The following is a 21132-nucleotide window of genomic DNA, read 5'->3' as shown; positions in this document are numbered from 1 at the left end:
AAATATTGGCTATATTCCCCATGTTGTACAATACATCATTGTAGCTTATCTTCATTTTATTATGAAGATTTATCATTTTTTCCACAGTACTTTTCTTCCTACCAGAAGGCTCGACCAGATCATTTGGTCATTTCAGTCTAAGGTCTGATTAATCAAAGGTGAAACAAAATTGAAAAAGCACGTGGACAAACTAACCGAAACAAGCTCAATAAATTTGGGTGTTTGAATTACCTGGGTGCCCTACTCAACCAACTATATTTTTGTAAGTGTAACATTTGCCAAACACTTACCTGGAAAATACAGAGTTAAATTCAAGGAATCAATCCCTTGCTTCTTAAACCTTTGTTTATGATGTTCGTTTTAGTGGTATTACAAAGTGAGGGAATTAACCTCAACTTCAAACCCACAAAAACCCATTTTGATCTAAAATGCTCGACAGAAGTCTCCAAACTCCCTATCAGCCTGCAGTTCTAAAGGAATCACTTCCATCATGAATATAGTTTGTAAAAGTCATCAGTAAAGTTTCAGAGTTTTGCAGAATTATTTGGGCAAAGCCTCCTTAAAGGTCTCCTTTGCTCCCTTCTTCCTTCCTACCCTTCCACCTTCCTCTGGCTTCATTATGCAAGAAGTATTTATTGCTGGTCTCTTAATATTGTCAACATTTTAGATGGTGCTGAGATTAATGAAACTTTCCAGCAATGTAGAAGATTTAGCTTTATTATTATTTTTTAATTCATGAAGGCAAGAAGTGAGTGGATGAAAATTCATCAAATTTCTCATCTAAAGGGACATTCTTAACCCCAGCTAATCTCACAAAACCACCATGAGATAGGAGGAATAGCAGTAGGTATACTGTTTTTTTCTATATGAAATATAAACCAGTAATATATATTTTGATTCTAATATTCTTTGCTCTTTTTGAAAAGAGGGTCTACTCAGTGGTACAAGGAAGAAAATAATTTTTTTAAATTTTATTAGAGTAGATCTGATCCTTTATGGAGTTTAGCATAAATATGCTTCCTTAAGAATGTAAGAAATGCTACTATGGAACAGAGAAGAGGCCCTTTAAATGTAACGTTTTCTCTGCGGGATCTCTAGAGGGGAAGAAAAGGGATGAGATATTGAGGAAGAGTGTTTTTAGAAACATCTGCCATGTTCCAAACTTCTTTAGGAATAGGCAAGGTGCTTGAGTGCATGATGCTAAGTGATAATAATCATAATCATGGATTGTGGAGTGCTTACCATGTGCCAGATCTGTGCTGAGTGCCTCACATGTATCATTCATTTAATATATCCATGATACAAGGCAGGTGTTACTGTTATCTGCATCTTGTAGATTAGGACCCTGAGTCTTGGAGAAGTGAAATAAGCTTGTCAAAGTTACACAGTAAGTAAGTTAGTAAACCACCTGATGAGACTTAACCCAGATGTGTGGACTCCTACTTTAGTGACACCTGTGATTGAGTCTTTGGGTCTCTGGATTCGCTGGGGCCATGGTTTTCTTCTCAGCCTTTACTCACTGATCCAGCTGTGAGCAGCAGTGGGCTCTGGTCCTAGGCCTGGCCCCTCCAGGAATCTTGAGCATCTCCAAAGCCTTCTCCAGGGGACCAGGGTTTATGTGGCAAATGGCACTTCTAGGCTGGAGGGAATGAAATCCAACAGAAACTAGTGGAAAGAGCAGTAGACATGTATTAGCCTCCCAGTGCTCTCATTTCTGTGCTAATAATCACTTTTTTCTCGAAGTCATTAGCTGGGCTTTCTTGTCTCCTCCTTTACCTCTTTACAGTCTTCTAGTGGCTCATTCCTCATCTCCTAGGCAAAAGTCAAAGCTCTCTTCGTTGCATTATTTATTCTTGCCTTTTTCTTCTTTCATGTCTCCTTACATTCCCAGCCTGCATCCTAGGTTCAAGCTTATCTAACTGCTTACAGTCTCCCAAACACACATGTATGTGTGTGTTTTATTTAATTTATTTATGTATTTTTGACGTGGACCATTTTTAAAGTCTTTATTGAATTTGTCACAATATTGCTTCTGTTTTATGTTTTGATTTTTCGGCCTCGAGGCATGTGGCATCTTAACTCCCCAACCAGGGATCGAACCCACACCCCCTGCATTGGAAGGGGAGGTCTTAACCACTGGACCACCAGGGAAGTCCCATGTGTGTGTTTTAAACGTCTTTGCATATGCTGTGCTCTCTGCCTTTTCCTCCCATGCCCTGAATGCCTTACAGACTCCTTATTTTTCAAAATGCAACTCAGTTGTCTCCTCCTACATGAAACTTTCCACGTCTCTTTAAGCAAAGTGAGGTTGTCCTTCCTCTGGATTCTCAAAGGATGCCGCAAATACCTCTGCCTTGGCATGTGTGTTAGGGTTTGGCAACTGTTCCTTCCTTCTTCACTTCCACCGGACTGTGATCTCCATGAGGGCAATGAATTTGTCTTAATACTCTGTGTTTCCTGAATGCCTAGCAATGTCTGGTAAAGGTTCATTAAGTCTTGCTTGAATGCATTCATGGATGGATCAGGAATTAGAAAGCATAAAATTACAACTTACCCTGCCCACCAAAACACTGTATGGCATTTGGTAAATTATAGGACCTTTCAGGGCCTTGGTTTCCTCATCTGTGAGATGAAGATATTGACCATAATTTTCAAAGTCTCTTCCTTGGAGGACATTTACAATTTAGCCAGTTCAACAACGAGGCATTAAGGAGCTTCTGATGGCAGCTACTTTTCAGCTTACTTTTGGCTGAAATCTTCATTTCAGTTCAAGTTATTCAAATGAGTGATTTGGACTGAGAGAAAGGACATCAAAACCTGTGGAGACTGAAGTGGAATGAAAAGGTTGCTTTTATGATAGGAAGGCCTTGGGGCTTGTTTCACTGTCACAGGATCATGGAATGTTCAGGTTGGGAGGAATCTAAGAGATAAGTCATTCAACCTCTTTGTTGTTTCATTAAAAAAAATGAAGACCTGGAGAGTTTAAGTGACTTGCTCAGAGTCACAGCACTAGTTGGTGGCAGGATGCAGCCTGTGGCTTCTCAGGTTTGTACCCCTCTGCCACACCAAGCACTTGATCTGTGTCACTAAATCAAGATACAGAGTAACATTGTGCTAAGATGTGCTTTTGGGTCACAGTTGACTCAGTTTGGGGCAGACTTAGAGAAAGCTTAGAACTTTTGATTTCTCTCTCTATTCATATTGGCTTGCAATCTACTGCCAAATAGAGCACATGTTTATGAGCAATTTGCTATTTGTTGTCTTTTTTCTTTTTTCAGAATTGATTAAAGAAGTTTCATGAAGGGTAAATGAAGGCATAGGATACACCATGCTAGATCATATCCTGAAAGATTCCACTTGAGCCTTGCTTGCTGGGGTTCCCACTTCATAAAAGAAGAAAAAAGTGTCTTCTAAATAAGAAACTGGACAGTGTGTGGGAAGAATAGAGCAAGTTTTGATGTCAGACCCTAATGATGACATTAATAATAGAGGCTCGGAGTTGTTACATGTGTGTCTAGATATGAGTCAGCAGGTCAACTTTGCTAGAATGGATGGACCTTTTCTCTACTCTTAAAAATCTCATATGTGGCGAATGCATGTGTTAGCTATCAAGGCATGATAAAACTACTCCAAAACTCAGTGGCTTAAAACACTAAGTAGTTATTATTGTTCATGAGTTGATGGGTCAGCCGGACATTTCTTCTGGTGTCAGCTAGGCTTGTGCAGTCACTGTGGGTCAGGTAGGCAGATTTGCTGATTTTGACTGGGTTCTCTTATATGTTTGGGTGTTAACTGTCTGTTGGCAGGTGTAGAATAGCTTTGGTTGGGATAACTAGACTGTCTTTCACTTGTTTTTTTTTATTCTCCAGCAGGCTAGTCAAGGCTTTTTCTAGGAAATGTTAGCCCAGCTGTGGAAGAGAGGGACCAAGGAGAAGCCTGGCAGCCTCTTGAAACCTAATGTGTACTTGGCACACCATTATTTCATTTGCATTCTATAGGCCAAAGCAAGTCACAAGGACAGCCAGAGTCAGATGGAAGAAGACTATGAAGTTACAGGGTGAAGGCTGTAGATAGAGAAAGGTCATTAACCGGGGCCTCAGTGCAATCAATATAATACAACATGTGAGCACATGTTCATAAATATGAAAACAATACAGAATTAGATAGAGTAAAAGGGAAAAATCCCCTCTTGACATTTTTCTTCTATCCTACTTTCTCTCCAAGGTTAACACTATCAAAAGTTCTCTATTTTCCCAGGCCTATATGTATGTATGTATAATGTACATACATATACAATCTTGATAGATATGAAATAACATCATGTCATTAGTCATTTTGCCTTTTTCTGATTATTATTGAATTGAGCAACTTCTCATATGCTTATTGGAATTTGGGGTTTTATTTTTGGTGAAATAGCTATATGTATCTTTTGTTCATTTTTCCATGAGATTGTTTGACTTTCTCTTACTGATTGTTATAAATCTTTTACATATTCTTGATACTAACTCTGTATTTTATGTACATTCACTTATCTTCTTTCAGTCTGTAGTTTGTCTTTTAGCTTTGTTTAGTTATCCTATGGGTAGCAAGGTCAGAAAAAGTTTGGCTAATTTTTTTTCTATTTCCTGGAACAGTTTGAATTTAAGATGGGTAATGGCAAATATCACTTCTAAATTTCTTTTTATTACTAGTTTAACAGCTTTAATCATTTAAGTCTATTTAGGGTAGAGCTTAGGCTTTGCTTCAGGCTCTCTGGGCAGGGGTAGGGATTTTCCTGTCCTCTCTTCAAGGCCTGGGCAGCCCCAGTGGGCCAGGTGTTCAGTTCTGGTTCTCCACTGAGCCAAGATCCAAGGCCTGGCCTTCAGAGCCCATATTCTCATAATACCCCTTTGGGATACCACAGCCCCAGTTCCTGCTTACATTCCAACTTTGACTTCCCTATTTGCTTATGACTCCTGAGAATCTTCGATCTTTCCTTCAAGTTCAGATTACATTATAATATTTATTTCAGTTATATTTGCTCCAACTTTCCATGTGTTCGTAGTTTGAAGAAGGTCTGTATCAGCTTTCTCTGTCGTGTTGCTGGAAAGGCTCCACAGTTACATTCATGATCCTGATGAAGACTATTAGTGTCTCTTGGGTACAATAGCTAACCCAAGGATCTCGGTTTTATTTGCATGCTAATAGTATTTAGACCAGGAAGGGGATCAGCTGAGTTATCTGGGAAGATACAGAAGGTATTAATGCACATTTTCAGATTAAGCATTTAGTAGTTAACTTTTGTCAAACTCACCAGTAAAATGAGTCCTTTACAAAGAAAAATATTAGGGCTATGCCTTCCTTAGACAAGGGAAAAGCTCTTTTGGCAAATATTTGACAAATGCCTAAATCAATCCATATATGAATGTATTAAGTTTGTCTATTTATGCTCCATTGAACTCATGGCTGACTCATCTTCATTTGTAGCACTTCTGTGAACATGACTCTATAAGCCTAATTTCAGCTGCCTTACCTCATTTTACATAGGAGACCTCAGCTAGAGAGGGAAAAACGGATAGGGTTTCACCTTGGATTAGCCAAAGAGATATGCCACCCTGTTCCACACAAATGGACTCTGACACCATGATTTAGTGTATTTGAGGTGGAGAAGACCGCCCACGAGGCCCCAGACATCCTCCAACTTTTATGTATAATGATCTGTTTAAGCCTTGTGCCAACATTTGGCCAATAGCTGCACAATTCTGATCTTAGCCTTACAGCGGCGATCTGAGATTTGAATGTCTTTTAAATTCCTTTCCTCCCATCAGCTTCCAGCCTCCTCTTAGTGCCTCCGCACCTGTCTCTTTAGCATCAGCTGCAGCAACTGCTCTCTGCCAATGCCCTCAAGATCAGGCCCCTGTCCTGTGTCCCACAGTCCCTGGCTGCCCGCTCTGGATAGCAGAGACCGGGGAGCCCCTGACTCAGAGCCCTTAACACTCACTGAGACTTAATTCTGACTCTTCTGAGTGATTGCAAGTGGTCTGATCTTTGGATTCCTGAAAACTTGGTGACCCTGACCACTAGTATTTGTCAGTTTCTTAAAACTTTTCCTGGCTGTCTGGACTCCTGAGGTCTGGGATTCCTATACACGTGCTAATCTGAAAAACTCTCAAATCTTGCTACTTAAAATGAGGTCCAAGGACCCTTCAGCTTGGCACCACTTGCCAGCTTATTTACAGATGTGGAATCTCAGGTCCCACCCCAGACCTACAGAATCAGAAACTGTATTTTAACCAGATCCTGAAGGGATTGGTATGCACTGCTCCACTTGACTGAATTTCAGTTCAGTTCTGGGTTTCATTATCAACCAGGGTCCTTTTTTTCAAAATATGTGCCCCACAAATGATGGAGAGAGCCCTCTTCACCTGCCCAATGAGTGTACTCTCTGCTTGATGATCAGTGCTCATGAGTCTGTGTTCCTGATGGAAGTGTGGCTCCCACTGAGGTGTGTTAAGAGAAAGAAACAGAGGTGAGAACCACTGTGCCTGCTTCTGACCTTGACCACAACCCAATCCTTCTGGGTTTCACAATGTTAGATTGTACCTCCCCAGCCCGGGTCGTGTTGGGGACTTGATCTAGAACATTCATTCACATACTCCTCATGGTCCACACTTTCCTCCCCCCAAACACAGTGGGTGAGCAACAGCACCGACCAAGGCATTTGGCTTATTGTTATGGAGCAAAGCAAACGTCCACTCACGTCAGGTCCAGGACCTTGGCCTTATTAGCACTGACCTACATACTGAGCTTGTTACTGCGATGTTCCCCATCAGGTAATGAGTGCTTAAGCACCTACTGCTTCCAATTAGAGTGAACTGTTGGCAATATGGTCTCAGCCCTCAAGCAACTTTTGCAGTCTGAAATGGGGAAATGATATAAGGAAGGAAGGAAGGACAAAAGACATGTGGAATGAAAAAAATAATAGCATAGGGGCCTTCAGGGTGGTTGTCTTGACCACATGGTGACTATTTCATTACCAGGAGATTTTGGGGTTTTTAAAAATAGACACATTCTCAATATAGTAACAAAGGGCTTCCATGCTGTTCTCTTTAGTTGGGAATGTGGAAGTTTGGAGGTTTGTTTGCTTACATAATCGAACCATCCAGAAAGCAGTTTTCTAACTTAACATTTTTTTTCCAAGTTTAGAGGAATTACCTCCTCAATTTCACTACCTAGAAAACAATTTGTGAGTTCAGCAGGCTTTACTAATTCTGTCAAATTTTTACTCCAACCCAGATGAGGAGAAGTATTGCAGAAAGATATGCCAAAGTGCATTTTAATTATAAATCACATTTAAACTTTTAAAGAAAAGGAAAGTTTTCATTTAACCTACATTTTTAGAAGAAACTATTTGTACCCTATTTGATACAAGATTGGAGGAACTTGACAACAGATTTTTTTTTTCAAAAGAAATGTTTCTAGGTAGATCCAATTTTTGTATTTAATAGTGATTATTTGTAAATCTAACAAACTTTGGAGTTTATAGCTTTTGCCACCACTGTTGTATTTGAACGCTATCTTGTTTCCTATTTTTCTGGATGTAAAATTAATATTTAAAAAATGATGTGAACTTGCCCTGCTATAGTACAGGTTCGATTCTTAGGAAGGGTTCTAATTTGCTTGCTTTGGTTATAGCAAGATCCTGTTCCAGAAGGTGAAGAATTAGAATTGCTTCTGCTCAGGTTGAAGAGATCCACTGGCTATGCTGTGTTCTTTGGCTCAGTGTTTCCTGAGCACATGGCAAAGGTAGTGCAGGGTAGTGCAAAGGTAGTGGAAGGCTCCATGGGTGAAGCAGGCGTGCAGACTGTTGTCAAAGAGCTTGTGAGCGAGTAGAGGAGACAAAAAATTATGTGAACCATTTTAATACGTGGTTGGAAAGAACTGTCACGGGAGATATAAAGAGAAGTGCTGTGGTTATCCAGAGAAGGAAACGGGAGTGAGGGGGTGAGGGAAGGCTCTGTGCAGCAGGGACAAATGGACTGGGTTTGGATAGATGGGTAGAATTTGAACATGGATCACATTCCTATGTAAATCCTGCTGCGGAGATAATGAACTAAAATGTGTGAAACTCTGCGCCTCATTATCATTGCCTTTGTTTCAAGGTAGATGCAAACAAATAGCCTGAAAACTGGCCAAGCAAGCAAATAATGATATACAAAGCCCCCTATTCAGTCATGTAATCTGCAATGATTACACGGTGGGCACTGGCTCTAGGCTGGGCTCTTAGCTGGGACATCCAGCCAAGCAGCAAACAATCCAACTGGACAAAGTCAAAAACATTCTCAAAGGAAGAGAAAGGACAAAAAAATAAAGGACCCAAATGACAATCATAAAAAACAGCCAGACTTCACAAGGAGATATTATGGCATAGCCAGGAGTCCTGGAATAAGACTGTGCCTACGTGAGGCCACCCAGTAGACTACTTCAGTTGGAGTTCTTTTTAAATTTCTTTTTTGATTTGTAGAGGTTCCAGGGCTCTTGTCTGCATGGTGACAACAAAGACCATGGATTCTGGTCTTAGCTTTGCCACCATTAAGCAGTGTAGCCTGGGCCTACATACTCCCCTGGGGCCTATGTGCAGCAGGGCAACGGTAGTGACCGTTTCATGAAGTGCCCAGAAGTGCCCACAACATGCAGCCAAGAAGGTTCCAGGGACTATGGCAGAACGGAGTGGAAGCAGATGAGCTGGGAGGCCACTCAGCCAGCACCTCCGCAGCTGAGAAAAATCAGCTTAGAAAACTGGGTCAGACTAGGGTGGTGACTATAATCAGAAACCTGCAGGAGGAAACACTATAAACATGTTAGCCTGGGCAAAATTGATTGTTTTAAAAATAAAGATGAAACAATGGCTTAAAGGAAGCGATGCTACGTATCTTCTGCCCTGATAGAAATGGGATGAAGAATTGGAATCTGAGGTGGAGGAGAAAAGGTTCTATTTTAATCCAGAAAAGAAAAGGCTCATTTTCCTTCAGTTTCAAGCATGTTTTTTAGTTACAGTCTTATCTACATGTTATGGGTGAAAGAGAAAGGGCCCTGCTCCACCCCAGATATTGAGTTAGCTGATGACACTAATTGTCCCAATCAGCTCCCTGAAGGCTAAGAGGGCATTTTCTAAGTTTTAGTTTTCTAACTAAAACTTAATTTTAGTTTTGTGAAATCATGAAGTCTTGGAGGGTGCTGGGTGACACACACTGCTGTAATTATTGCTTAGCCAAGCCTGGCATGATCAGCTTAGTTGGATAGAATGTGGCACTAATAAGAAACCGCAGCGAGAATACAATCTCTTGTGAAGCATTTAGCTTGACAGAGGGGAGAATGTATGTTTCACTAGTGCATCTCATCCCCAGACAACAGCCTTGCAAAAATAATGTTTTGGTATCGATGAAAATTGGGAGAGAACATGCTTGAGTGGCCAGTGGGACACATTAGTGTGATGAGGAAAATAGCACAAAGCGTGTGCCTGACGACCAGTGGGTCTCAAACTCAGGTGAGGGTGTTATTGTCTTATATGGACAGCGTTTTACTATTTTGTGTAATAATAACTATACCAAAGAAAGTTTTCATTGTCTGTTATCTGAATGCTTCCTGTATGATAGACATTGTAGTAAGCATCTTGGGTGCATTATCTCATTTAATACTCATAGCAGTCAATGAGCTAGATATTGTCTCCATGTTACAGATGAGGAAACCTAGTCTCAAAGATGTCTGGGGACTTGCCCAATATCACACAATTAGGAAATAATAATTCAGAGACCTAGTGTTCCTTATTTAGGTAAGCATAGCATAGGGAAATGGGAGTTCTCTTGTTGTTGTTGTTATTTATTTATTTATTTAAATTTTGATTGGAATATAGTTGATTTACAATGTTGTGTTAGTTTCAGGTGTACACAAAGGGAATCAGTTTTACCTATACATATATCCACTCTTTTTTAGATTCTTTTCCCATATAGGCCATTACAGAGTATTGAGTAGAGTTCCCTAATCTATACAGTAGGTCCTTATATTAGTTATCTATTTTATAGATAGTAGTGTGTATATGTCAATCCCAATCTTCCAATTTATTCCTCCCCAAAATGGGAGTTCTTAAATCTAGAAGTTGTTTTTAAGAAAATCTGTGAATCTGATTTTTCATCAGTATATTTATTTTATTACATTAATCATTCATTTCATGCTAAGGTATGAACACACTGGTATATAAATAAATTCCCTGACTGAGTTGCCGCCTTTCCTTAAAACCCAAGGCATTAAACATTTTGTGACTTGCCGACCCGAGAAAGAATTCAGTCTCATAGAAGACAGAAGGTTAAGATGCTTGGCTTCTAATAGTGACCTTTTTACAATCAGGTGGTAATAATTTGAGATGGTGAAAGGTTCATTGAAATCTTACTATGAACTGGGTATTGCTCCGAGTGCTTTGTGCATTGCCTCATTTAATCCACAGGAAATTGAAACAAGGGCATCTGAGACTTAGACAGTCTAGGTAAGAGTTCAAGGTCAGACAGCTAGGAATTTGGGAGTTAGGATGCATAACCAGTCCATTTGTCTTCAGGATCAGAGCTCTTAACCACTTACATTTACTTCCTCTACTATGTGATTATTTTTCTCATATTTGGTACTAAATATTTGGGCATGTGACCATTCATTTTTCAAGTGAGTTGCCCTTTCTTTATGGGATTTCTTCTTGAATAGATCAAGTGACCTATTATTACCTCTAAACTATTGAAATAAAAGATAAATGACTTAACTTTACAATTTTTTTTTAAAGATAAAGTGTTTTCAGACTGAATGTGGTTTCACTTATTCACATGAATTTTCCTAGCTGAACTTTGATGAGGGCTACTGGGTTCCAGTGCACTCATTACTTCATCTTATGACCTCCTCTTCTTTTTAAAGTGACAGAGTTTCCATTTCCTCACTTTTAGCTCATGTCTCTGGATATACAATGTATACTTTGTCCTCAAATCACTTTTATTTCTAGTTTTCTTCTGTATTAATTTTAGGGTCAGGCTTTGTTGCTATAAAAATGAGACTGCAAAATATAGTGCCTCATGCAACACAGACATTGTTTAGGAAGGCAGTTCAGGGAGAGTAGCAGGCTTGACTCCAGGAGGTCACCCAGAGACCCAGGTTCTCTCTATCTTGTTGTTCTGCACCCCCTATGGCACTGTTTCCATCTGTGTGCTCAGTGGTGGCACACGCCTTCACATCTGCATTCTAGCTCACAGGAAGGGGGAAGAGACAGTAAGTTGAGGACAGGCAATTCCCCTTATAAGCATGTACTCCATTCGTCAAAATCCACATCCCACTGGCCAAAATCTAGTTATGTATCCATGCCTAGTCAGCTACAAGAAGGGCTGTGGAGTGTAGGCTTGGGCTGGGGGAGTTCACAGCTCTCTTGACCTAAAAGGACAGGAGGAGAACAGACACTGGAGGTAATTAACAACCTCCGTCACAGTTTGCTCCTCTAGCATCCGGTATCCCTTCTCACCCTTCCTCCCTTGTGGAGGAGATGCTTACTTTCTTCCCAAAGGAGACAAACCAAATTACTGCACCCAGCTGAGAGCCCAGGATCCCTGGGAGGGGTTCAGCTTCTATCAGGTCAGATGTGGTTCCAGCGACCTCTGCACTAAAACATGAGTTATCTGCTACAACAACCCCAGTTGGAAAGTGGGAGAATGGAAAGCATCCAACTGAGTCTTATTAGTAGCAGTTAGCAAATTTTGCTGGGCAGGAAATGCTTGGCCATCCTTGGTAGGCCTTCTTGGCCATCCAGATTTGCCCTCTGGGAGTGACTTTTTGCCATTATTCTTGGTGGCCCCTGTCTTTTGTGGCCACATCTGTGGTGAGTATTGAAGAGTGTCCCTCCTTGGGAGCTGCTCTCCTTTGACAGCCTGCTTTCTACTGGTGCAGGTTTGGGGACCTGAGATTTGCTTTAGTGATTGAACGATCCCTGGCTTTGTCAGCTAGGCTTTTGTTTTCTTTGGCAATGCAATTTCCTCCAAAATTCCAGTCTGTTTGCTTCCAGTCTGTTCCGTATGAAAGTAACCTTTGGCTGTAGTTCTTAAGCTTGCAGATTCTAGCTTCTTACTTACTGGCTGCAGTGTGCAGCCCACTCGTAGTTCTCTCTCTCAGTTTAAGGTCTTCTACCTTGATGTCCTCTGGAGCCATGGGCTTGTATGCAGAAGGTACACCTTTGTCATCTGAATCTTTGCAGCAGGGCTGGCTCCCATTGTGTGGCTTGGGACAATGTCTCATAGGAAGTTCTTGAAGTAGGCTCTGAGTGATTATCTTATCTTCTGCTACTTGAGAGGAGAAGCAGTTGGCTTTACTAGCAGGGGTCATGAGCTTTGCAGCCTGCAATATCTGTGTTCTTACCACCTGCCACCTGGTCACTAAGCCACTGCCAGGTATTTTCAGTTTTGGTATGTACTGACCCTGCATCTAGGTAGCAACTCTATACTAGGACAAACTAAGCTGCTATAACAAAGAGACCCAAAATATACCGGCTTACACAAGATAGGAGTTTATTTCTTTTTCATCTGATGGTCTCCACGTAGGCAGGTAGTCCAGGATGGGTCAACACTTCTGCTCTACAACATCGATTGGAGACCAGGTTCCTTCTGTTTGTTACTCTGCCTGGTCCTGAGGTGCTGTCCTCAGCTTAGCACTGAAGCTGGGACACCGTCTCATCCACATTCCAGATTGCGGGAGGTAGGAGAGTGGGAGACAGAGTGGGGGGTAAATAATGTCCTTATGGAAACTGAACCAGAAGTTACACACATCCTTCCCAGTGACACCTCACTGGCCAAAAACATACTTCCGTAGCCACACCTAGATGCAAAGGATTCTGGAAACAGGGAGGGTGGGGTAATGGTCTCTAGTGGGGCAGCCACTATTTTTCTTTTCTGGATTTTTTTTTGTTAAGGTTTCTGCTCCCTTGAATACATACCCATGCCATGTATAAAATGAAATATACTTAAAAATTGTTTTAGCTTTATTGCGGTATAAATGACATATAAAATTGTAAGATATTTAAAGTGTACACCATGGTAATTTGATACGTGTATACACTGTGGAAGGATTCCTCCCATCTAGTTAATTAATACATCCATCACCTCACATATTTCTCTCTCTCTCTCTCTTTATTTTTTTGTGAGAACTTCTAAGTTCTACTCTCTTAGCAAATTTCAATATGTAATATAATGCTATCGACTATATAAAAGGAAACTTACTTTAAGTCCCTGTTTTGGTGGCACTGGCCAGGATTAAATCTCTCCTCCTTTACGTGAGGTGAACCGAGATTTTTGTTTGTTTGTTTTAAACGCCTGCCTCTGGGGTATGTAGAAATGGGAGACAAGTTGGAAATCTGGGTCTAAGAGGAATCGGAATGAGATCTCTCTAAATAAAATTCAGGGGATTCTACAATCCCCCTGAAGGAAGAGGGATGAATGGATACTGGGAAGTCAGAGAGTCCCTACCACAACCCTGCTGACTAATAACAGAATGAGGTTAAATGTGATGCGACTTCTGGCATTTTCTTAGAAACTTGCTCCTTCACAAGGAGTCTATCCACCCCGGAAACGCTAGGAACGAAAAGCATCCGCCTGCTCTTTTTGTTCATTTAGCTCTCTTCCTGTGTTCTTACAAATACAATGTAATTGAGTTTTGTTTTTTTTTTTAAAGAGATTGGAGTTTATTTGTTTATTAATTTATTTTTGGCTGTGTTGGGTCTTCGTTTCTGTGCGAGGGCTTTCTCTAGTTGCGGCGAGCGGGGGCCACTCTTCATCGCGGTGCGCTGGCCTCTCACCATCACGGCCTCTCTCGTTGCGGAGCACAGGCTCCAGACGCGCAGGCTCAACAATTGTGGCTCACGGGCCTAGTTGCTCCGCGGCATGTGGGATCTTCCCAGACCAGGGCTCGAACCCGTGTCCCCTGCATTGGCAGGCAGATTCTCAACCACTGCGCCACCAGGGAAGCCCTGAATTGAGTTTTAAGGAAAAAAAAAAACATAGGACAAACGATCAACTGTTTGAAGTTCAAATAGCCATCATTTGTTGAGTTCCTTTCAGCCAATCACATCATGATTCCATCAAGGGAACTTATTCGTGTGTCTAAAAAGGTATATTCGTAACTGATTGCAAGCATCATGGTTTAAGTGATTTTCATCTTTTCTTAATACTGACAATGTTGCCAGCCCAGATGGAGTAATTCAGTCTTGTTAGGAGTCCTATATGCATGAAAACAAGCACGCTTGTATTCTGTTGCATGAAGATGTAAAAATAATGAGCTGAGTGTCATTGCCTCAGCTCAGTCTGATTGTCTATTGCCTCTGATAGCACTGAGCTTGTAGGCAAAACTGCTTCCCAAGTTTAGATTAGGGAACGAGGTTTATTTAAGATGAGAGGAAAAGGAAAATGCAGAAGAGTCATTGTACCTTGAAAAGTTAGGATGCTGGGAAGTACGGTTTGGAGGTTACACACATGTATTGTTTTCTGATATGGTAGGTTCATCTGGGCACCTGTGAGCAGTTCCCTCTTTATGCTTGTTGAACTCTGTTTTCTTCCCCTACACACACAATTATCAACATTAATTTCTGGGTTCATATGAGTGTACATGTGTGTGTGTCTTTGCTTCCCTTTCCATTCGCTGAGTCAACAAGTAGCTGCAGTTCTGATAGTCTGGCCCTTGTTCACCCCAACCTTGAAGTTTTTCTCCTCTCCGTTCGCACACAGCATCTCCTTGGCCTGATGATCTACTTTGCTAGGGTCTTGTCAGTTGTAGTTGCTGCCTTCCTGTTTGGGTGTTGAGACTTTCTGGTTTTGGTATGTCTGGCTTTCCCAGACCCCCTTGCTCCTGAGCAGGTCTTGGTCTCAACCAAATTGTGAACTTTGCCTTTATGCGCTCTTCTTTCTGAATCATTCTCAGTGACATCTCCCTCTTCAGTACAAACTCCTCAGGAGCTTAAAATGATCTACGACAAGCATGATGCTTCTTTGCAGTTTGTGGTTTTTTTTTTTTTTAACATCTTTATTGGAGTATAATTGCTTTACAATGGCGTGTTAGTTTCTGCTTTATAACAAAGTGAATCAGCTATACATATACATATATCCCCATATCCCCTCCCTCTTGCATCTCCCTCCCACCCTCCCTATCCCACCCCTCTAGGTGGTCACAAAGCACCAAGCTGATCTCCCTGTGCTATGCAGCTGCTTCCCACTAGCTATCTATTTTAATTTGGTAGTGTATATATGTCCATGCCATGTTTTTAAAATGAGTGCAAATCTTGGATTCTGCAGCACAATTGATCCATTCTTTTAAATAAACAAATGATTTAAATTGAAGCTTAAAACATTTGCCTCCCTCTGCCTCAAATCTTCAAGTAAAACTTAATTTACAGGAAAATAAGCCATGTTTATCTGTGGCTTTGCAAAACCTTTAGGCACTTGGCTCCAAACCTCCAGGGAGTCAAAGTTTTCTAGTTTGAGAAATACATATTTTCTTAGTCAAAGAAATTGAACTCTGAAAGTGGGATTTGAGTTTAAGGGATTTAAAAAAAATCCCTTTATTTTATTTTATTTTACTTTTTATTTTTCCAGCTTCATTGAAGGATAATTGACAAAAATTAAATATAAAATTAAAAATAAAAATTCTATATATTTAAGGTGTACAGCTTGATGTTTTGAAATATATATACATTGCAAAATAATTACCACAATCAAGTTAATTAATATATCCATCACCTCACATAGTAACCATTTTCTTTTCTTTTGGTCTTTTTTAAAAGTTGAAATATAGTTGATTTACAATGTTGTGCTAGTTTCAGGTGTATAGCAGAGTGATTCATATATATATATATATATATATATATATATATATATATATATGAAGATATATTCATATATATGTATATATATATATATATAGTTTTCAGATTCTTTTCCATTATAGGTTATTACAAAATATTGAATATAGTTCCCTGTGCTATATAGTAGATCTTTGTTGTTTACATACCATTTTTTTTCTTCTTTTTTTTTTTGTAGTGAGAACACTTTAGATCTATCCTCTTAGCAAATTTTGAGTATACAATGCTGTGCTATTAACTATAGTCACAGTGCTATACTTTAGATCTCCAGAATTTGTTTATTTTGTATAACTGAAACTTTGTACCTTTTGACCAACATCTCCCCAATTCCCCCTTCCGCCTGCCCCCAGCCCCCTGGCAACCACCATTCTACTCTCTGTTTCTATGAGTTTGCCTCTTTTAGATTTTATACATAAGTGAGATTGTGCAGTATTTGTCTCTCTGTGACGGGCTTATTTCACCTAGTGTGATGTGCTCCAGATCTATCCATGTTCTTGCAAATGGCAGGATTTCCTTCTATTGTAAGTCTGAATAATACTGTATTGTCTGTGTGCATGTGGGGTGTGAGTGTGTGTATGTGTATCTTTATCCATTCACCCACTGATGGAAATTTAGGTTGTTTCTTGGCTACTGTGAAGGGAAAGGCTCTCTCTGAAGCCTGGGAGTCATACTATAGAAAAGATGACTCAGAGGTCCGGTCTAACCAACAGTTCTAGTCTCCTGCCATGTCTTGTTTGACCCATATAAGTGTAATTGCCCCCCTCATGACCTTAACTTCAGGCACAAAGACCTGGGATTTCTATCCCTGACCCTCAAGAGGAACCTCATACTGTTTAGTGGTCTGTTGACTTTAATATCTCTAGTCATTTGAAGATACCTCTTATTTATTTACCTTTCAATTTTTTTATATTGCTCCTTTCTCTGGCCTAGGAATAACTGGTATGTTCATTTTTAACTCTTGTGGTTTAACCTTTGTGTATACCATTATTAAAATCAATTTTAGAAAGTTGCAAGCATGCTGTGGAGACCCATCCCTAAACATTTTCACAAATGATTTAGAGCAGGGCTAAATAATTACATTTTGTGGCTGAAAGACTCACAGTTGGTAAGTTAGAGGAACTGACTCTCTTTGCCTTTCTTAAATATATACTAAAATTATGAATTTTTATACATTTATAGTGTAAAATCATTTTGATAGCATAGTTGAGAGCTCTAGGGGATTTTGCCTCTGCCCACATTTTTCTAAATTTGGCTTCTTAAGTATTGGGAAAGTACTGGCTTAAGTTTAAGTCTGATCATCATGAGCAGTTATACAGGGCATACAAAAGGAATGATGTCTTGTCCCTAGTCCCCTTGAGAGCAAGGGGACAGAATGAATGTGTATCTACATATATATCAAGGGTTTGACGGGTAACAAAGTATGGAGTGATGATTTATTCATTCACTCCATATATACTCACTAAGCTCCCCCTACATCCCAAACACTGTGCTATGTCCTACAGAGGAGGTGGTAGATGAAATAGACAAGGTCCCTGCTCTCATGGATCCAGTGGGAATGATGACATATTTATTGGAATGTGATTATATGCCAGACATTGTTCTGCCATCTTCACATGTACTAACTCTTGATCTCTACAGTAACCATTTTGAGGCATGGGATATATTTACAACTAATGTGTTGGAACCAAGATTTGAACCCTAGCAACTATCTCCATAACACAGAGTCTTGGCTTCCACAGCTCCCTCTTACATAATCCACCAGTATGTACAGGTTTATCAACCTGTAAACTGTGATAAGTGCTAAGAAAGAAGAGTACAAGATGCTAATTGGAAGTAGCAAGGGATGAGGGGTTAGAGAAGAACACATGAAGAATGATTAAGTCGCCAGTTAAGTGTGAACAGAAGAGAGACTGGGCCAAGCGAAAGAGCTTGGTGTGTACAGCTAGGCTTTTACCTGGCTAGAGTCAATGTCCAGATAACCCCAGTCCAATCATTAATCTCTATGCTCTTAACTATTTTCAGGATGCACTATTTGCTTGCATTGCCCTTAACACCTGTATGATTGTGTACAACTTAATTGAACCTGCTACTGTCTTTCATTTAAAAGCTTTTGAAGCCTGCCCTTTTTACAGTGTTTTCTTGAGAAGAGGTAGGGAAGTATGTTTCCATTAATTGCATCCTGCTTGGGGCCAGTCCACCTTGCAGCTGTGCTTAGTGTCCAGGTGTGATTCTGAGGGCTTCATTGTTGCAACCATGAGACGATGGGTCTTTCTAAGAGGTCATGGGACATAGTTCCTAAGGGGAAGTATCTTGAGCTTTTCACCATCAGCTTCATGATCATCCTGGTTCTAACCCTTTCCTGGATAGATAATGGGGCTCCTGGAACCCTGACAGACCTCTTAACTTATTGCTTTTCCATATTGTTCAACTCTAGAAACTGGACTCTTTATTTCATTTCATAGCAAATCTAGTCTTAGTCAAACAGTTGAAGGATCCATCTCTGCCTTTCTTTCTTGCCTCCCCAATATGAATTGTACAAATTCATTTCTGATAATGTTCACGCCTTCCTGAACACAGGGCATTCTCATTCTTTTTTAAAAAATGTATTTTAATTTGTAAGGCCTCTTCAAGAAGGTCTTCTTTGATTAACTCAATTCATTAAACGTTATTCCCCGTCTCCAGACATTTTTGTATGCTGTTTACATGCTATCCTTTGAACTCAATAATACAACTTTATGCACATTCCTGCTTATGTTCTCTAGCCAGATGGTGTAATCTTCAAGGATGAGAACTATGCCTTTTCTTTATAATTCTTCCACAGAATCCTGTGAATACTCAAAAAGATTTCCTAAATAAGGAATTCAATGTCAGTTCTTTATTAGTTGTCTGTGATTTGCTCTGTGTAGTGTCAACCTTGACTTTAGATTGCCAACTGAAAATATGCCATTTATGTGGTATTAACTAAGGATAAACAATATGTTCATTGATTGACTTTCTTACCTTCCAGTCTGTAGTGTTGGCATGGAGAAGAGTTAGCCTTCACATACTTTGGATTTCTACTATCCTTAAAATAAAAATCCAAATGATAAAATGAACATAATAGATTCTTTTTTTTTTTTTAACATCTTTATTGGAGTATAATTGCTTTACAATGGTGTGTTAGTTTCTGCTTTTTAACAAAGTGAATCAGTTATACATATACATATGTCCCCATATCTCTTCCCTCTTGCATATCCCTCCCTCCCACCCTCCCTATCCCACCCATCTACGTGGTCACAAAGCACCAAGCTAATCTCCCTGTGCTATGCAGCTGCTTCCCACTAGCTATCTATTTTACGTTTGGTAGTGTATATATGTCCATGTCACTCTCTCACTTTGTCCCAGCTTACCCTTCCCCCTCCCCGTATCCTCAAGTCCATTCTCTAGTAGGTCTGCATCTTTATTCCCGTCTTGTCCCTAGGTTCTAAATGACCTTTATTTATTTATTTATTTTTTAGATTCCATATATATGTGTTAGCATACGGTATTTGTTTTTCTCTTTCTGACTTACTTCACACTGAACAGTCTCTAGGTCCATCCACCTCACTACAAATAACTCAGTTTCATTCCTTTTTGTGGCTGAGTAATATTCCATTGTATATATGTGCCACATCTTCTTTATCCATTCATCTGTCGATGGACACTTAGGTTGTTTCCATGTCCTGGCTATTGTAAATAGAGCTGCAATGAACATTTTGGTCCATGACTCTTTTTGAATTATGGTTTTCTCAGGGTATATGCCCAGTAGTGGGATTGCTGGGTCGTATGGTAGTTCTATTTTTAGTTTTTTAAGGAACGGCCATACTGTTCTCCATAGTGGCTGTATCAATTTACATTCCCACCAACAGTGCAAGAGGATTCCCTTTTCTCCACACCCTCTCCAGCACTTATCGTTTATAGATTTTTTGATGATGGCCATTCTGACCAGTGTGAGATGATATCTCATTGTAGTTTTGATTTGCATTTCTCTAATGATTAATGATGGTGAGCATTCTTTCATGTGTTTGTTGGCAATCTGTATATCTTCTTTGGAGAAATGTCTGTTTAGGTCTTCTGTCCATTTTTGGATTGGGTTGTTTGTTTTTTTGCTATTGAGCTGCATATGCTGCTTGTAAATTTTGGAGATTAATCCTTTGTCAGTTGCTTCATTTGCAAATATTTTCTCCCATTCTGAGGGTTGTCTTTTGGTCTTGTTTATGGTTTCCTTTGCTGTGAAAAAGCTTTTAAGTTTCATTAGGTCCCATTTGTTCATTTTTGTTTTTATTTCCATTTCTCTAGGAGGTGGGTCAAAAAGGATCTTGCTGTGATTTATGTCATAGAGTGTTCTGCCTATATTTTCCTCTAAGAGTTTGATGGTGTCTGGCCTTACATTTAGGTCTTTAATCCATTTTGAGTTTATTTTTGTATATGGTGTTAGGGAGTGTTCTAATTTCATTCTTTTACATGTAGCTCTCCAGTTTTCCCGGCACCACTTATTGAAGAGGCTGTCTTATCTCCACTGTATATTCTTGCCTCCTTTATCAAAGATAAGGTGACCATATGTACGTGGGTTTATCTCTGGGCTTTCTATCCTGTTCCATTGAGCTATATTTCTGTTTCTGTGCCAGTCCCATACTGTCTTGATTACTGTAGCTTTGTAGTATAGTCTGAAGTCAGGGAGCCTGATTCCTCCAGCTCCGTTTTTCTTTCTCAAGATTGCTTTGGCCATTCGGGGTCTTTTGTGTTTCCATACAAATTGTGAAATTTTTTGTTCTTGTTCAGTGAAAAATGCCATTGGTAGTTTGATAGGGATTGCATTGAATCTGTAGATTGCTTTGGGTAGTATACTCATTTTCACAATGTTGAATCTTCTAATCCAAGAACATGGTATATCTCTCCATCTATTTGTGTCATCTTTAATTTCTTTCATCAGTGTCTTATAATTTCCTGCATACAGGTCTTTTGTCTCCTTAGGTAGGTTGATTCCTAGATATTTTATTCTTTTTGTTGCAATGGTAATGGGAGTGTTTTCTGAATTTCACTTTCAGATTTTTCCTTCTTAGTGTATAGGAATGCAAGAGATTTCTGTGCATTAATTTTGTATCCTGCTACTTTACCAAATTCATTGATTAGCTCTAGGAGTTTTCTGGTAGCATCTTTAGGATTCTCCATGTATAGTATCATGTCATCTGCAAACAGTGACAGCTTTACTT

At 39.8% G+C, this 21132-nt stretch overlaps 1 protein-coding gene across 1 annotated transcript in view; it reads left to right on the top strand.

Annotated features, from left to right (window-relative positions):
• GRM8 (glutamate metabotropic receptor 8) overlaps positions 1-21132 on the top strand; it is a 778703-nt gene that overhangs the window by 288394 nt on the left and 469177 nt on the right. The gene's annotated exons all lie outside the window — the stretch shown is intronic.

This window comes from Eschrichtius robustus, chromosome 8 (assembly GCF_028021215.1).
Source record: "Eschrichtius robustus isolate mEscRob2 chromosome 8, mEscRob2.pri, whole genome shotgun sequence".
NCBI classification, from domain to species: Eukaryota; Metazoa; Chordata; class Mammalia; order Artiodactyla; family Eschrichtiidae; genus Eschrichtius; species Eschrichtius robustus.
Note: the sequence above shows the minus strand (reverse complement) of the source record. Positions and strands in the feature narration are given on the sequence as shown.